Source organism: Ctenocephalides felis, unplaced genomic scaffold, assembly GCF_003426905.1.
Source record: "Ctenocephalides felis isolate EL2017-DRISC unplaced genomic scaffold, ASM342690v1 CF-g0.4_SCAFFOLD_01170, whole genome shotgun sequence".
NCBI lineage: Eukaryota > Metazoa > Arthropoda > Insecta > Siphonaptera > Pulicidae > Ctenocephalides > Ctenocephalides felis.
The window spans coordinates 67,965,577-67,985,059 of record NW_020537324.1 but is presented as its reverse complement, the minus strand read 5'-3'; the positions used below and the strand labels follow the sequence as shown (position 1 = coordinate 67,985,059).

General features: G+C 26.8%; 1 protein-coding gene across 1 annotated transcript in view; it reads right to left on the bottom strand.

Moving 5' to 3' along the window:
* Positions 1-19,483, bottom strand: part of LOC113366418 (RNA polymerase II elongation factor Ell) — a 229,826-nt gene that overhangs the window by 209,599 nt on the left and 744 nt on the right. The gene's annotated exons all lie outside the window — the stretch shown is intronic.

Genomic DNA, 19,483 nt, shown 5'->3' with positions numbered 1-19,483 from the left:
ACTGTTTGGGAAATTAATTTATTCATGCGATAGAAACTAACATATTTTTGAAAAATTATATTACGCTATATATTCCATGAACAATTACTTGTCTTTGTTGACCATATAACCATTTTCACCAAATCGGCATAACTGCGATGACATAAAGCAAATTGATATTTTTGTGAATAAGATTTTACTTAACCAGTTAATTGTACTCAACTTGTCAAGTGGAAGAATTTTTTGTATTGACGAGCATGTTGGCCAAGCGTAAAAAACAGTTACCATTTGCTATTTTATTGAAAAAAAAAAACGTAATTTATTGCGAAATAACAAGTTGTTCAGATCATTTTGAGGCTATAAACTGTAGAAAACAAGTAGTTGAAAGTGGCATTGTGAATTATGAAAAATGGAAATAATTTAGTTTCAATAAGAAATAGACTATAGAAGTTTAAATAATATTTTACTGCTTACTTTGATAATCTTGATAATAAATTCATGCTTTTAATCAATTCACATGTAAGAATGAAGTAAAAAAAATTTTAAATTGAGATTGACGAATAAACTCGTCAATACGAAAAATTCTGCCACTGACGACCACCATTCTGACGAGTATATTCGTGAATAACACTTAAATGGTGGACGGAGCTGTAGCAATCATTTAGATGTTTCTATATGCAGAAGGAGCACTATATATATATTTATTCATTTATAAGTTTACCTTCGTCTCAATAATGCCAGCATTAATTTAAATATGTTCAAGATTGTTAATTTAAATATCTTCAGTATAGTAAAATAATTAAGCCTGCTCTATTTACTTGTTATTGAGAAGAAATGCTTTAATATAATCAATTCAATGTTTTATTTAATAAATATAATTTTCAATTATCTCTGGTAAGTTTTTCCACGACTATTTGCCAGGTGAGCGAAGCAAGTCCGAGCAACAGAACCTGTAGCTCGAATAATCAGATAAAATGCGTTTTGTTTCTTTAATCACTATTTGCATTCCGTTTATTACGAATTCACGGACATGCCACTTTCGTCTTTGCGTTTGCATAAAAAGCGACAACTATTTTTATGTATGCATAGTAGTAAGTATAGGTAGAACGTTTTACTAATTAGATTGGCATTTGAGATACCGAAGAGATCTAAATTTAAATTAATTTATTTTAGACTCGATTGTGAATGATTGGTTGATCGATCTGATTTATTCCATTGAGAAAGAATAAATTTGTTTTTTTTGCATATTTTTCTTGTATATGTATGGTGTGGTAAACTTCTCACTTAGATCTTGATATAATATACTGATTTGATTCTGAAAAAAAATATTTGACATGAATCGAGACTATAGCACTTATTTCAGTTTTTATAGATGATGGCTTGTTATTTACGTATATCCCCTTTGTATCACCCCATGTTAAGGATCTGTACTAAACAGGTTTTCATAACTGTATGTTTTTGCGTATTAAGCCTCTCCTTCGATTAACTCAGGTTGTTAGGTTATAATTTAACCTTTGTAGCTGTGGACATTATGAAACATTGATTTGTTGGTATAGATTATTTTTTGAGTTTAGTTTTAGAAGTGAGTAAATTAAGTCCGATCTAAATCTCCGCTACCCCCTCTATAGGGGTAGTAATCATCCGGTGTAAAAGCTCAATGCCATGAAGATTGTCGCATTCATGGTCAATATAATAAAATATAATATTTTCTACTGGCCTATTTGTGAGCATTGGTATTTCTACAAACATCTGTAACTGTTACATTGTTGCTTGAAACCATTACTTATTTTATTTACCATGGTAGTTTAATAGCGATACTGGGACAAAAATTCAAACATCAGCATTAGCATACTTTTCCGCAAATGGATTAAAAATTACTTCTTGTACTAGGTAAACATTTCTCCATGACGAGTATATTCGTCAATCACAGTTAAGAAGTAATAGCACTTTTAGACAAGGCAATTTAGAACGAATTACAAGAAATAATTTAACCCACGTAAAAAAGCTGTATTACCCGAAATGCTTGCATGTAAAAACAACTGTGTAAATGATAAACGAAATAAATTGATTTCATTGAATCAAATCGAAGAACTCGAATGCGTAAAGCAAAAAGCAATTTTTGGATACCTAGACCTACTTTCATAAGACGCTCTCCTTGATAAAATACACAATAACGTCAGCGAGACTGTCTTTTCTAATAATAATAAATACATTGACGCAAAACACGATTGTGTAGAAGAATTAGAAGTCAGACAATTAGAATATCAGACAAAGTTAAATATAATATTCATAATATGAGAGAGCCATTAATTAAACAACATTTAATGTTGACACGATTTTCATATCTCAGTCATATGTCAGACAGGAATGCCCGGTATAAGAGATTATGAATCAATTTTCATATGTCTATATATCATTTATATCTATTTCATTCTACATTTATAAATATTTAAATTTAAATATCTTTTCAATATATTTCATCTTCTATTTCTTTATAATATTTCTTTATTTTTCTTTTGAAGTAATTGTCATCATATTTTAACTAATTATTTTCTACCAACCAAATACACCCTCTAGCTCTCAATAAGTTAAAAACAATTATTCATATATCAATATTTTCTTAGCACGGAGCTACATAATATATATAGTCATTTTAATTCATTATTTATTCATATATTTAGCAAAAAACGGTATTCAATTCTGTCTGATTTAAAGGTGAAAAAGCAGCAAAGCACCTCGTGTAAAATTAGCATATGTCAGCTTTATTGAACATGATAAAAAAATCAGTGGGTATCTTTGTACATGACAAACCAACCAGTGTTTTTATACAAAAGTAAGGCTATTTTTTTAAATTAAATTATATTAAATAATGAATTTATTTAGTGTTTAGGATTACTACTATCATGTAATGAAGCATGAAGAATAGAAATAATTTATCAAAAATGATATATACTTTATGACTAATTTTATGAACTCTATGATTTTTTTTCAATTGTAATTCATATGTATGAACCTTTTTGAACTCTACATTTTCTTTCAATCCCAAAACATATCTTTTAAAAAATGATATACTATTCTAGTCAAATATTTGTGGATAGATCAAATGACTGAATTACTATATATAATAATCAAAAAGTAATTCAGTTATTTGATCTATCCACAATTATTTGGCTAAATAATACACCATTTTTCAAAACATATGATTTGTAATTAAAAAAATGAAAAGTATATTCAATTTCATTTATATGTATTATCAACTTACAACAAATTACTTATATATAAGGCTGTGATCAAACCCGTGTGGACCTACGGATTACAACTTTGGGGTACTGCTAAAAAGAGTAATTTAAACATAATACAACGAGGAACATAATACCAGGAAGGCCAGCCGACCAGGCTCAAAAGGAAAATACCTCGAGATCTAATATAGTTTATTTTTATATTTTTTTTTTCTCTATATTTGCCACTGGGCGTATCTACTAATTTGTAAACTCTGCTAAATGTAATTATTTTTATATATTGCAGAATGAAAATAAAAAAAAATCATTCAAAAAATATAGAGTCAATTATTTGGTTAAATAGTACACCTCTTTTCAAAAGATAATTCGTAATTGAAAGAATATGTACAGTCCATAGAATTTCATTTATACGTATTATCCATTCAAAGAAAATATAGAGTCCATAGAATTTCATTCCTATGTATTATAATAGAAGGAAAATTTAGAGTCCATAAAATTCGTGGAAACTTAAAATTAGTCATCAGATCAGTTGAACTAAGGCTTTATACCACAGAATTTTAAAATAAATTTCACCTACTGTTACATGTACAGTTATTAATTGACAGATATTATTACAGTACGGCTGAATACTTAGAATTTTGTTTATATTAATATATGGATGCTGACAACGCGTATTTAAACTTACACATAGGAATAAATATATGTATACGCAAAGAAATATATATATATATATATATATATATATATATATATATATAATATATATACTAAATTTTCATAAATGTTACTCTATAAGGAGTAAAAAAATCATACAACTGGTATTCTCATATTTAGCTACAAACTCTATTCAAAACCGTTTCATTTATTTGCTGCATTCAATTTAAATAAATTTTCAAAATTTTCTCTATTTTTTTTACAACCGCCCGTCCTACAAATCGATGTACCAATATCAATTATCATTGAACCTACATTTCTGAATAAGAAAAATAATAAAAATATCTCTTTGATTTGATCGAAGTTTGCGGTATATAAAAAATGATATGTACAAAACCGCAAAACGCAAGAAGTTGGCCAATAATAAATCGAAGAAAAATGTTGCCATATTTCGCTCACTATTGAGGTATTCGGCATTACGTAACAAATTTATTATATATCGAGCTCTGGTACCCGTTATAGATAGAAACCTGTGCTAAAAATTAGTATTCATATAAAACTATGTATCACATTCACTCGACGTTAAAAGCAGAAACGATTTTTTTTTGTATGATGCTCTACACCTAGTGACACAGCAAAATTAAACTGTAAATAATGATTATTAGATTCAATTAATTGTATTTGCAGGAAAAGTTAACACGAAATTTGATGGTAGAATAACAACAGAATTTTCCATAATGAGCAAATAGAATTGACATGGAAAGAACTTTTTTAATTTATATTCATTGTACTAAAAACAAATCAATTATAAATTTTGTATGAGAAACCAATCGGGGAACGTGTGACATTAAAATTTTTAGAACTTTCAATAAACTTGAACAACATAAATGTGTTCCAATTTATTATTTTAACAATTATAAAACTCATGTTTAGCATTTTGCTTGCATGTATAATATTTGTATGTATTTGTTGCAGTTCTTACATTGATTTGTTACTATGTTATAATGAAAGAATTTTTTATTATATATACTTTACTTTTAGAAGTGAACAATTATTCCCATCAAACTCTCCGCCATCCCCTCTTCCAGGGATAGCAACAATCCTGTGTAAAAGCCCAATGCCATGAAGATTGTCACCTTCAATGGCTAATATAATAAAACGAAATAAGAGGACATAACAGGAATTTTAAGAACATTAAAATATCAATTTAATTGATTAATAGTACTCTATAGGTATTTCTATATGTAACTATTGGTCCTAATCCGGGTTACACTTATCTTATGGCAAGGCCACACTTGTTTCCTCCAAACGTTTTTCACATTTTTCAATTCACCTTCGAAACCGCTGGACCTACCTTCCCAAAGGTTTAATCAGTTCTTTATTACAATATAAGTAAAATGTTTTTTTAAATCATTCAAATCGGACGGTCCGGTCTCTTAAAAACTAAATTGCTACTTTTAGCACTTTTTGACCCGTATCTCTAAAACGGCTGGACCTGCCTTTGCCAAAAACTAATCAGCAGGTCTTCCTATCAATAGGAATCGAATGTTTTTTGAATCATTCAAATCGGTTGATCCGTGCTCTCGAAATCGTGGACGAAAAATTGTATCTGCACATATATACATACATACTACATACACACACATCCATTTTTTTTCTGAGGTATACCAAAATGTTCAGAAACCTCTAAAACGTAAAGATATGCAAAAATTTTCATTTTTGATTTTTTTGCGATTACTAGAACTTGATTGATTTGATAAATCCTTAGATATAAGATACTATAGAACAGATTTGTGTTGAGTATTATTTTCCGAAGTAGTCGTAGTTGTTAAGAGGAGTTTGTTTGTTTGTTTGTTTGAAAAGATTTATTTGTTCCATTTTATACTACATATAAGAAAAAGTGAGTATATAAGATTTTGTATACCTATCATCTGATACTAATACAATTCATTGATATATATCATTTGAAACATTATTGATCGTATAAATTAAATAAATTAAATAGATAATGGAAAAAAAAATCACAAAAAAACATATTACACTGTTGATTTTTGGAGGTGTCTTATAGTGTTATTTATTAAGAATGACTGTCGGTAGGTTGTAATTGTTGTACCAAAACATGTCTTGAATTATAGATCCAATATCCGTAATGTTAAAAGGAGTTAACTGCTCTCTAAAGCGGAGTTATATCCAAATAACCTATGATTATGATATGCCCAAGTATATAATATACAAAGATAAGTGATCAAGGACTAAGAATCATCTATGATCACTTTGTACTATGAAAGTAAGCTTCATAATGCAAGGGTACTGATGTAGTTTTTCTAAAAGCGTGAACCAATTAAAATTACTCGATAACGCAACGATCTCGTCGTTGTTTAATTTCAATTACTACTTCACGGAAAACGTCAACATTAAATACCCCATTATCTTTTATTAAAATCGTGTGAGTTACATAATTCTTTCGGTATAAAAAATGTTTAAAATATTTTCTTCTATCTTTAAAATCTGGTCTCTGGTGTCTGTTCTCCGATGCGCATGTTTAATTCATCAGAATCGGGGTCACGCGTCGCACTTTTTGTTAGTGTGCGCGAGGCGAGTGCGGTTGTGTCGCTCTTCTCGTATAATACACCATCACCATACCATTTCATACGATACCATACAAATACTATTTATCTGTATTCTTTACATTCGTACTGAACTGACTGAAATGTATTCATGCAAAACAAAATGATTTTCAATGCAAATCCCACTAGGATGACCGCCCGGTACGGCGGACATATAAATAATTGAAATCAATCGAAACCGACCCGAATAAGTGGCAAATGGTTACACAACGATGGAAGGTTAAATGGAAATTGTAGAGAATTTTAACGCTAATAGAAACGTTCATCTTTACATTTTACATTTCTTATACATTTTTAACTTTTCCAAATTAATTTGAAGTTTGAATTTTACTAAGGAGGCGTCCATTAATCACATGGGGCTTTTAGGGAGATGGGGGTTTTTGACAAAAAAAAATCACAAAATATCCAGTGGGGGAGGGGGAAGAGTATAATAAGATATTACGTGTATTTTTTTTTCTCGTACTAAAAATACACCTGAAGTTTTAAATAATTTTAAATATCACCACGTATAACCGCGTATAAAGTCGATCGCGTGATTAATGGACGCCCCCTAACAAAATAGGACTAGAAAAATTTGAAAAAAAATTCACCATTTGGTCGATCTAATTATAAGTCAAAATTGAATGTCAGGTGAAAACCAAAATGACATCTTTATTTCATTAATTAACCAGTTAGCTGTTGTTGACGAATATACTCGTCATGGAGAAGTAGCTAATTTTTTTGTATTGAAGAGTAGTCGTGCGTATAAATCAGTAACCATTTGCTAATTAAATTTAAATTTAAGAAAAAAAAATCAGGAATGTCAAGTTGTTTAGAATGATAAATGAGAAAATAATATACAGGATTTCCTTTTACCTATTTAAATAGCATTTTCAACTATTTATTTTTTAAACTGTTCTTACTTTCTTAAATTTACATGTATAATATTATCATTGAATTTAATCCGATTTTAATTTAATACAAATGTAATGTGTAATATGTAGTATTTAATTTTGTGTTATAAACCCCTATTTTACAATTAAAAGAATACATTTTAATTTTGTATTATGTTGATGAAAATACTGTTATAATTTATCTTTCAAATGCAAAGACAGCCACTAAGTTGTCTTCCCAAAATCTCATTATTTTAATACAATGTTTATCTAATATAAAGGTAGAGGTGATGAAGTGATTCAAAAGTAGAAAGTTCTGAACTTGATACTTGTACATATATACCATTTTACTATATTTCAATTGTACTGTAAAGATTACTAATATCGATAAAAAATGAAAATTACGTACCATGTGTTTAAACAATTTTTTTTAATTAAAAAAATTAGAACTTCTTAAAAGTCGTGGCATTTATAGATGGCAACCCAAACGGTTTTCCTTAGTCTACATGACGAATTTTTTTACAATTTCTGTAATACTGATGATTTTTTTATTTTTGTCGGGTAAGTTGAAATTGCTATCTATATTTTCAAGAGAAAGTCAATGCCACTACATCTTGATATCAGGCTGTCCGAGGCGGATATCGAAGCTGAAACTACTCATTTGAAGTGCATAGCTCTAACCACGATGGTAAAGTAAATGCAAAAATTAGCCCAAAAATTTTATCAATAAATTGTAACAGAGTGCTGTTTAAAAATATTAATAATATTCTACAAGCCAATTGAACTTCAATACTGAAAAGTTAAATACTAGTTAAAGATACAATTTTTAGATTTTTTCCGCACGGAAAATGATTTGTTTTCCATTAGCATAATATTAATAAAATGATTATTATTATAATTCTTTGTATTAATTTCATATATACTAACGACTCCTCATTGGTATTTGCATAATAATAAATGAATGCATAATTACTTAGCAGTGAAAGTAGCATTAGATTGGCCTTCTTTAAATAAATTTCATTTTGTTAAGTGTAGTCGTCGACTCTGTATGGAATTTATATAAAAATTGTTGTGCAATTATTGCCAATGTTTAATCAATTAGATATATAATATGCAAATACACAATCGATTGTGACGCACTGTTTGAGATACATGAATATATAGGATAAGTTTGCAATGGTAATAAAATAAAAATATGTAGTAAGTGAACTTTTCTTATTTTTTATAAAGATTTTACAATACGAAATAACGAAATTGTGCTGTGTATAAAATAATTCGATAAGTGTGAATCACGTACCTACTTTGACACACTTTCGTCGGTTGCCAACTATTTTTACGCAGAGCTTACTCACTTACAACAAAAAAATATTACATTGCAGTAATATAAAATTACAAAGGTGTCGAGATAAATTTAAATCGTGTAAATTGCCTACTGTGAAAATCATTGTATAATAGTAAGAAAAAATAAATGCCTACTGAGTAGATCTATTGCCAAGAGTTATTACTCCTCTTGAAGGGTTTAATGATGTTCATCAAAATAATCATTTATAAGTTAAATATAAAAATATAACTTTGACAACTATTCCTTATACTACAAATGAGGTATACATTGTCTTCAGGAAAAGAAGTCAATAAAGTTTTAGATAAATATAATTTTTTCTTTTTACTTTTATCACTTAAAATAAATATATGAATTCATGATGAACAGAAGCATTGTATTATTTTTTTGATTTTAAAATACAGGTAAATGCCAAGGAATATACCTGTGTATCAAATTTGAGAAATGGACAATGGAATAAAGTTAGAAAATTTTAATTGACCGTAATTGTATGATATTAACCGTAAATACAGGTATTACTTGTAAAATATATAATACAAAATTATAGAGAATAGCCAAGTAAATATGAAAATAACTTTTCAAAAAAAAAAATCCCGTGATGTCGGATATGAATACTTAGAACTTATTTCTAATTGTAAGGTAAGAATATTATAGCTTATATTTGATATACTAATAAAAATTTGATTGACAAAAAAAAAATCTAGAAATTTATATTTAATATAATTAACGACTGGCGAATCTACTACATATCTATATATTTTTACCATAATTTTAAATTTAAATCTAAATAACATAAAATGTATTTGTAATGTTCTGATTGATATTAACTGAAATAAAATCAGGTAAACGTAACTGACCATTTGTTTGCAACTTTACTCTATATTTTGCAAACTTAAGTCATTTTGGTTCAATATTCCTGTTGTAAATATTCAAACTATTTATTTTGTATGATTAGTCACTTTTCAACATTTTATAAAACTAAATATTGTAAAAAAAAAATAAAAATATAATAAACACAATAACATCAGGAAAAATCACACAAAATTAAAGTTAATCTAAAAAAATGAAAAAGGGTATAAATAATGACTGGCCAAATTTTATTTTTATTTGAAATGTTCGCGTTGGAATTTTAATGTTTCATAATTTTAGTGTAAGTTATTTTCTTCTAAAATATTAAAATTGTTAGTTTTTTTTAACTTGCTAAATGATCACACATATAGTGCCGAAACGTACAATAAAATATGTCATTTTTTAAACTTAACTTCATATAATTGTTTCAACTAATTGATTTTTTTTTTAACTTGCTGAATGTTGATACACGTCGAAACAACAATGAAATCATGAATATTATGAAAATATTAATAGCCTACGATTTTATATTTTTTTCCTTTTGGTAAACCTTGGTTCTTCATTTTATAAAAAAATATTAAAGAAGCTAATACAATTATATTTAAAACGTTTTAAGCCAGATGCGCACGACGCCAATATTTCTTGTAACAAAATTTCTGTCGAGCTTTTATCGTAAGGTGAGCTTATTTATACATAAAATATGACTCTAGCATATAATTTTTTATTATTATTATTTTATTTTATTCTTATGAATATAAGATAATCACTTGAATTTATCCTAATACATATATGCTTTATGATTATATTCTAATAAAATAGTTTCTTTGTACACACTCACCTTACGATAAAAACTTGACAGAGAATATGTTGCAAGAAATTCTGGCGTTGGGCTTTAGATTGATTAAACGAATCACAAAAGAAACTCCTTCGGGAAGTTAAAAATATTTAAAATTGACAGATATAAATAATACCAAGAGTAAGCTTTTAGCAACCTTAGCTTATCATTTTCCAAAATTTTCTTTTCTAAATGTATTTTATAATTGGATCAAAAGGATCAAATTCATCGGGAATCCCTGTTCGAAACTACATACTATTACCTACTACCTACTAGCGAAATCGAGCGTGTTTGACATTCGAGAGTGGTATAAGTTGAAGCACACAAATAAGAGTTGTTCGCATATTTAACTCTGCGGTTATAAATAACAATCTGATGCCGAGAGGAGAAGAAGTCGCCTCCTTAGCATATAGAATAGAATGCAAACGCAGAGAATACAGTATCAGATAGAGGCCAATAATATACATACATCAGAAGTATATATATATATATATATATATATATATACATATATATTTATATATGTATATATTATATACATGTATCATTGAAGTATATGTAGGAATAACTATAGAGCCACAAAACCAACAAGGGACACACTACTGTGTGGTGGTATCAGAAATAAACTTGATACAATCAGGAAAAATAATTCATGAAAAAAAAAATTATACTTTGGGTATTAAAATTAACATTAGTTATATTTGGCTGTATAAACAAATATTAGTAAACAAATTCAAGCAACCGTTCCAATTATTTAAAAATCGATTAACTTCTAGCACCTCAATGATGCGATGAATAGTAATGAATCCTACACTATTAATAATGCACCTAAAATATCATATCAGTGTTTCTCTAATATATGTGATTACAAAGTAGCTAAAATTATAATGATATATAATAAAATATATTAAGTGATTGGTAACACAAAATTAAATATAATAAAAGAAGAAACATAAGAAAAAAGTAACTTGTGCTAATGGTAATTAATTAATTTTATGATAATATCGGGATATTTATTAAGAATGTTAGAAAACGATAAATTAAATAAAATTGAAATTTAAAAGAGCTTAAGTAAATTAAAATAATAAATACAGTTTTCAAAATGCAATATATTGTAATGCAATTTATAATAAATATTTCCTACCTATAAAAGTTACAAAAGCAGGTTTTATTATTATTATTATGTTTTCATAAAAAATCCGATTTGCTAATTTTATGTTTTCTCGACGTTTCAAGCCACTCTGAATCGAATGAGACCAAATTTGGAAAAAGTATGTGTTTGTGTGTGTGTGTGTATGTGAACAGATTTTTTTTAGTTGGAAAGGAGAAAAATACAGTTCCCAATTAACTTCTGAAGTTACAATCAATGAAATAACATATCTTAATAGATTTTCTAAAACTATTTATAAATTCAATATTTAAATTGTGCTTTTTTGAAAAATAAATGATATTTAGTGGCAACATGTCGACGCAATACATAAAATGACAATAATCTGTACAAATACATTTGACTTCTTATAACTAAATTTAAAATTTAGGTGTTCATGATATTTTTTTTCAATATCGTTTTAATAAATTATAAATAAGTTAATAGAACAAAACTATTTGCAATAGTTTGTACAAATTACGCATATAAACATTTTAAATAATTAAAATGGACTCATAGAATTAGCACTGTTTATCTTATCGTATAAAAACTACAAAATACTAATGAAGATATCAATGTTTTCATAAGATAAAATTGACCTCATAACCTCTAAAACAGAAATAAATTTGATTGTCAGAAATATGTTTTAAACATTCATAGGTTTTTAATTATGTTTGTATTTTTTGTACAACAACAAATAAAAAAAGTATGGCATTTTTAATGAATGGTTTTAGGATTCGGTATCAAAATATCAAATTTTGTTCTAAATTTTTATAATTGTTTTCAATTATATTTGTAATTCGTAGTTTGTAAGATATTGATCACAACAGCTTATAGAACCCATAAGTTCTGATCGCTGTTCAAATAAAATAATAAAAAAAAAAAAAATATTTGTAATTATTTTTTGGGAAAAAATTAGAATTCACACCATAGAGAGTAAAGTCTAATGTTTTATTTGAAAAGTGCTTTCTTAATATATTCTTTTTTATTTATTGATATAATATTTTCATATCTCAGTTTGAAAATGAAAAGAAACAAATAGGTTTTGACTATGTAACGACTAATTGTTGCAATTAAATAACAAATTTATCTTTAATTAGAAATATCCTTTTATTTAAAAGGGAATCTATATACATATCAATTGACGACTAGTCAATCAAATAATTTTGGCTCTGTGAACAAAACTGGTATAAGGATTCAACAAAGTATCAAAAAAAAATTCATACAACTATTTAGGTTATAGTTAATTTGAATTAATTAACTTCCCATAAGATGAGTTATAGTAATCGCAAAAAATTGAAAATGATAATTTTCATATATATTTACGTTTCAAAGGTTTCTAAACATTTTGGCATACCATAAAAAATGGCTGTATGTATGTATGTATGTATTCAACCGATCACCCGATTTGAATGATTCACAAACATTCGATTCGTATTGATGGAGAGATGTGCTGATTAGTTTTTGTCAAAGGCAGATCCGGCCGATTCAAAGATACGGGACAAAAAGTACCAAACATGGTAATCGTTTTCAAAAACTTCGGCTATTTTAAAAAAAATAGTTTTCGGTACAAGTTCCAGCATTTTGCCTTAATGCTCCATATCATGTACCGCTAGTTTATGTTATTATATGTAAGTGGCCAATGTACAAGTTTGTAAAGACAATTTTTTTTCTAAATTTTGGTCCAAAAAGAGATCAATCTTTCAAAGATCAGCTGTGTCCATTATCATCGCGACTCACAGTTTCGGATTCAGTGTCGATGACAGGTCGGTTTTGTGACGAAATTAGAAAACATTGTCAAAGAAGTGAGCGCTGGCTCAAGCGCTCCGCTCAAGTTGAATGTTGGCCGATCTGTGTGAAAACATTGGCATGTAACATGTATTATCTGCCCGGCACGTCGTCATCATATACATATAGGTAGTTGGGTACATTTAAACAGATATGAAGTTTTAAAATAACTCACTCCGCAATAAAATACGGAATTTTTCATGCGTTTCTTAGAGAAAACTGGTTTCCTCCTCCTCGTCTTGGTTGCCGTCGTCGTCATTGCCCAAGTAGAAGACACTGCGGCAATAATGGGAATGAATCTTATCACAATAACAACTGATAAGGGGGCGTCCATTAATCACGTGAGCGTGTTTTTAAGGATTTTTGGACCCCCCCTCCCCCTTGGTGATACATGGTGATATTCAAAATTACCCCCCCTCCCCCACTAAACATCACGTGTATTTTTAGTTACGAGAAAAAACTAATTTTTTAGATTTTTTTTTGAAAATATTTGATTTTTTTAAAGAAAATCAGTTAAAAAATAAATACACGTGATATCTTACTATACCCCTCCCTCCCCCACGTGATATTTCGTGATTTTTTGTCAAACCCCCCCTCCCCCTAAAAACCTCACGTGATTAATGGACGCCCCCTAAAGGAAATTATTGGGAATTGATGAGTGTAGACTGAATGCAATAACCTTCCTGCCAACAAACTTTTTATAATGCAATTTATATGCATTTTTATAAGAGACACAGGGACAGATATTGCATGGGCTGAAATCTAAATAAGTGGTTCATGGCATTGTGCCTTAGGAGAATATATATATATATATATATATATATATATATATATATATAAATATATAAATAAATATATATTGTATATCGTTATATATTTGTTTTGTATTGTTAAACAATTTTAGTACAACGACTAGTATTATTTTTATCGAAACTAAAACCCCTTTTAATATCAAACGACTTAGAAATCTCGTCTATCAAATAAATTGTCTAGATTGTAATTTAATTTACATAGGAGAAACAAGCCAGAACTTAATGAAACGTTTACAACAACATAAAAACAATTCAAAAAATCCGAGACAATTTAAGACTATGATTGCGGAGCATATTTATACTTTAAAACACAATATGGACAAATAATAATTTTAGAAAATACAATGAAATTAATAAAAAGGCTTTAAATTTTTTTGAGAATTTAGAATTTTTTTTCAAAGCAATCGTGTTGCGTAGCGATAAAAAAATGTATCCAAACACACACACATACATTTTTTCGAAGGTATGCCAAAATGTTTAGAAGACTTTGAAACGTGAAAATATGCTAAAATTTTCATTTTCAATTTATTTGCGTTTACTATAATTTCAGAGATACGGAGCAAAAAGTGCAAAAAATGGTAATGGTTTTCAAAAACTTTAGCTTCTATAAAAAATTTAATTTTCGGTACGGGAAGTTCCAGCAATTTGCGTTTATTATAACCTACCTAAACAATTCATTTTAAAAAGTCATTTATTTATTATATTTGCTACATGTCCACTTAAGATAGTTTGGTTTTAGTTTTAAAAGATTTTTGTTCATTCATGTTTATTTTTACATAATTGCTTTAAATTTTAAAATACGTGTACAACCTTCTTAAAGATGTAAATATATAGACTTATATTGAATGATTATAATTAACTAATTTTATAATTCTAACTAGTAAAGATTAAGTGTTAAATAAATTTCTAACTATGATAAAAAAAATCATCAACTAAAAATAGTTGTAAATTATATGGTTTATATGAAAAATATTTCTAGCGGGTTTATAATTGTGATTTGTAAATTTTATAATTTTGTACAATGTATAAATATTTATGCAAATTGCTAATGTATGACCGATAATTGAAACAAGATTCGAAAGAATGAAATTGCTTTGGTAATTGCTTATATTAAGCTGAAAAATAATGTCGAATATATCAAAGTCAAATAAAAAAAAGACTGCACAATTTAATTAACCAAAGAAGAAAAAAGCTTATTGGGTAACAATTTAGATTTTTTTTAATAATTTATACATATTTCCAAAATTACTGGCAAATTGTAATTTAATGAAGAAAAAAAACTAATTATAATTTATTAAAACAGAAACATAAAAAAAAATAAAAAATAAAAAAATAACCGTTAGACTAATAATACAAAATTTTAAAAAAATGTATAGGCATTCTATAACATTTGTGATCAGTAGGGGAAATAAATGAGGAAAAAATTATATTCCCGAATACATTAGTGATTTCATTTAAAAATCAACATTTCAACTTAATTTTTATCCACATAAATTGATATTTATATGTCTCTAACCGGAGACAGTAAAAATGTTTTGAACGTCACCATTATTGCAAATTCAGCAAACTAGTATGCAAATTCTTAAATCAGCAATTTCGTATATTTAAACATTTAAATGTAACAAAAGCAATCGCTATCTGAGAGAATTCGACTACATACTGGCAAACATTAAAATATAAATATAATTTATATATCACAATATAATTAATTTACAACTGCCCTTAGTAGGTAATTATTTTTACAATGGTTAGAAATTAATTTATACTTTTAAATTTTACCAGATAGAATTTCAATATAAGTATAGGTAATTATATCTTTAAGATAGTTGTATATGTTTCTTGAAATTACAAATGAGTAATTATATATATACAAAATTATAAATAAAATAGAATCTTTAAAACTAAGACTAAATTACAGCTATCCAAAAGAGATTAATAAGCACACTAATCTGAAAATACTTGCAATTTGGCATCCTTATATTATAATTAATGAAATAATCCTAATACCCTGGAGCAATAGAGTTTTAATTAATTGCAATATAAGGATACCTAATAGTAAGTGTTTATAGATTAGTTTATTATTAATAATATTTTCATTATATAAAATTATTACAAATTATTTACAAATTATTATGGAATTCAAATTAATTATTAATATCTTTTATGCGATTGTAATATGAAAAAAACGTATGTTAATATAAAAAATAATTTATATTTCACCTTATCGTTTTTTTGCCGAACCATAATATTTCTACAAAATTCATTTACCGAATTTTAAATAGTTCAAGGTGTTATGTAAAAATATTATCTATAATTTAATTCCAAATTACGTAAGTGTTCCAAAAACAACCTCTCTAGCAGCCATAAAAGTTATCTAATAACTCAATAACACAACAAATCTGACTTGATTGAGCGACTCAATTCTAAATGCAAGAAATTTTCTAATACAAAAATCACAGATAAAAGTGTCATGTGATTCATAATATTATAACGTAATATCAATTGTATCTTGCAACCTTATCGAAGATTTAATAAAACGGTTTTACCAAATAATAATATCATTATCCAAAGTATAAAAGTATCCAAAAATATTTTATACATGGATAATTGAAATTGGTTGGGAAATATATTAACTAAGAAGGATAAAGTAATGATACTAAAACAAAAGGGTTTTAAATACAATTATAAAATTATTCAAAAAAGTTTTATATCTCGGTTATTAATTGACAAATGAATAAACTAAAAAGTATTAAGTAATGATGCTAAAATTATCTATTATAAAAATCAAAGGTAAGTGTCATGTGATTCATAAATTTATATAGTAATTTCATCATATCTTGTAACCTTATCAAAGAATTATAACGGTTTTACTAAATAAAAGCAATTCGTTATCCAAATTATAGAAGTATCAAAAACAATTAATTCATTGGCAATTGTATAAGGGGGCGTCTATTAATCACGTGATCGATTTTTTAAGCATTTTTGGGCCACACTGAAATGTAAAAAAATACAAGCAGTCAATGAATGTATGTTAATTTTAATTACATGAAGTTCTTCAAACACAAATACATGATGAGTGAAGTTGCAAAAACAATATTTGTTTAGGTGTTGTTTAACATAATCCACTGTGTGAACGAATATTATAGAATTATTATTATTAATCAGCAATTATTTCATTTCTCTAATGAAAGTTCATTTCTAAATGCTAATTACAATGACAAACCGATCATGTCATATTTGAAGTATGACTGAAGTATGACATTACTGTTTTTAAATATCATACATATTTTTAATGCTATTATAAATTTGTAATTTATAATTTATCATTATATAAATGTGTATATTGGTTGACACTAATAAATGCACTTATAAATAGACGCATAATACTTGACGTGGATGCTATAGCATTCATCGGATATAACGATTGAAATATGAATATCTGACTACCCTTTTTATCAAATTTCTGATATCACAACTAATTTAAAAAAAAAAATGACTCATTTCACCTTGCAAAAATTTTTGCTCTGCCTGAACGTGTTAAAAATTACAATCAAAATACAATGAAATCTTACAGCTATTCTTACACGAAAAAAAAGGATTATAAAATAACAAAATATTTTTTTTCTGACCCTTATTATAATTAAATTTTATCCCCTTGATATATTTATTATTTCCTTTCTCAATCTAGGCCAATTGAAGTTACTTAATAAATGAAAAAATGTATGCCCACCTTGTTGAATTTCTTTACATAATGTTTAATGGTGTGTGCATCTATAATGAACAAATATGTACGTAATTATTGAACTAGAAGTCAAACATGAAGCATTGCTAAATAATTTCGAAATATCATTTGACCTACTAACGAGCGAATTCTTTAAAATTAAACGCGAATTTATTTTATATTTTGGCATCATTATTATATACTTTTTGAAGCAATTAATAATCGGTGCATAAGGTAAATTAGACTTCATAAGCCCTCAAGTAGAAATATATTTGATTGTCAATTCTAGATAAAAGTTCTAAATATTTAAATTGGTTAAAAATATATATTCAGAAATAAATTAAAAATGGAACAATGTCTGCATTATCAATTTTACATCGATTACCTAATGCCTATAATTTTTGTGTTCAAAAATTTAAATCTCTTTCAAAATAAGATTGATATGTAAGTATTTTGCTCTTAACAATAGCTCATAAGATTTCATTGAATATTGAAATAATTAATTTAATTTTATTAATTAATAAAAAAATTATATAGTTAAACCATATAATTTACTTAGTTTAATTTCGAATACTGATTATAAAATAATATACAGTTTTTGAGATAAGTGTAAAATTAGAATTTAAAATATGCATAGTATGTAAATGGCTAGTTTATAAATAAGAGGCCAAATAAATATAAATTAAAAAATATAACAATAATAAAAAAATATATTCGAAAAAAAATTTAAATTCGAGAAATTTGAAAAAATGGCAAGAAATTGATCATTTTTTCGGTCACCATTGGAAATGGCCAAATCAAATACAATTATAAAAAAAAAAATTAATAAGAAAATTTTATATTCGAATAACTCAAAGAAAAAGGTAAGTAATTGATCCTTTTTTTCAGTCACCATTTTGTCAAAAAAATAATTTTTTTTCATTTCGGGTTACTTGAAGGATTGCAATCGTAGGCAAGATTTATGTGACCCTTTTGAGACCCCTCATTTCAAACATTGCTAATTTTAAAAATTATTTAACATAAGTTCTTCTTTGTTTCAATTTTTTCTGTACTCTTATAATGTTGATAAAGAAATTATAGAAAAGATAATGGTATAAAAATTGATTATCTTTTTTTTTCAAAGATAATTTAAAAATGTCCTAATATTCATGCCCCCACGTCCGAAATATTTAAATTTATTTTTAATTCCTACTAACAACTTTGTTGAAAGTCGAATAAAAATTCAGATAAAAATGGAACAATGTCTGCATTATCAATTTCGCATCGATTACCTAATATTTTTATAATTTTCGTGTCCAAAATTTAAATCTTTTTCAGTATGAAATTGATCTGTTCGTATGCCTTATATAACTTTATTATCTAAAGTAATTACGTTTTGTAGCGTAAATATAAGTAACATATTAGAAAGTCCGAGAACCTTCGTCTGGTATATAGAAATTGATTTGACGAAGCAACGTGATATAATTCTTACAGATTGATGAAATAGTCAATTGAAAGAGGAATAAAATTTACAAATAAATTACTGATAATTGTAATTAATTTGTAAATTGTTTGAAGCGGGCTTATACAAAGCACTTGGGATTTTCGTCAGAAATTTCAATGGTAATTTACGAGTCTTATA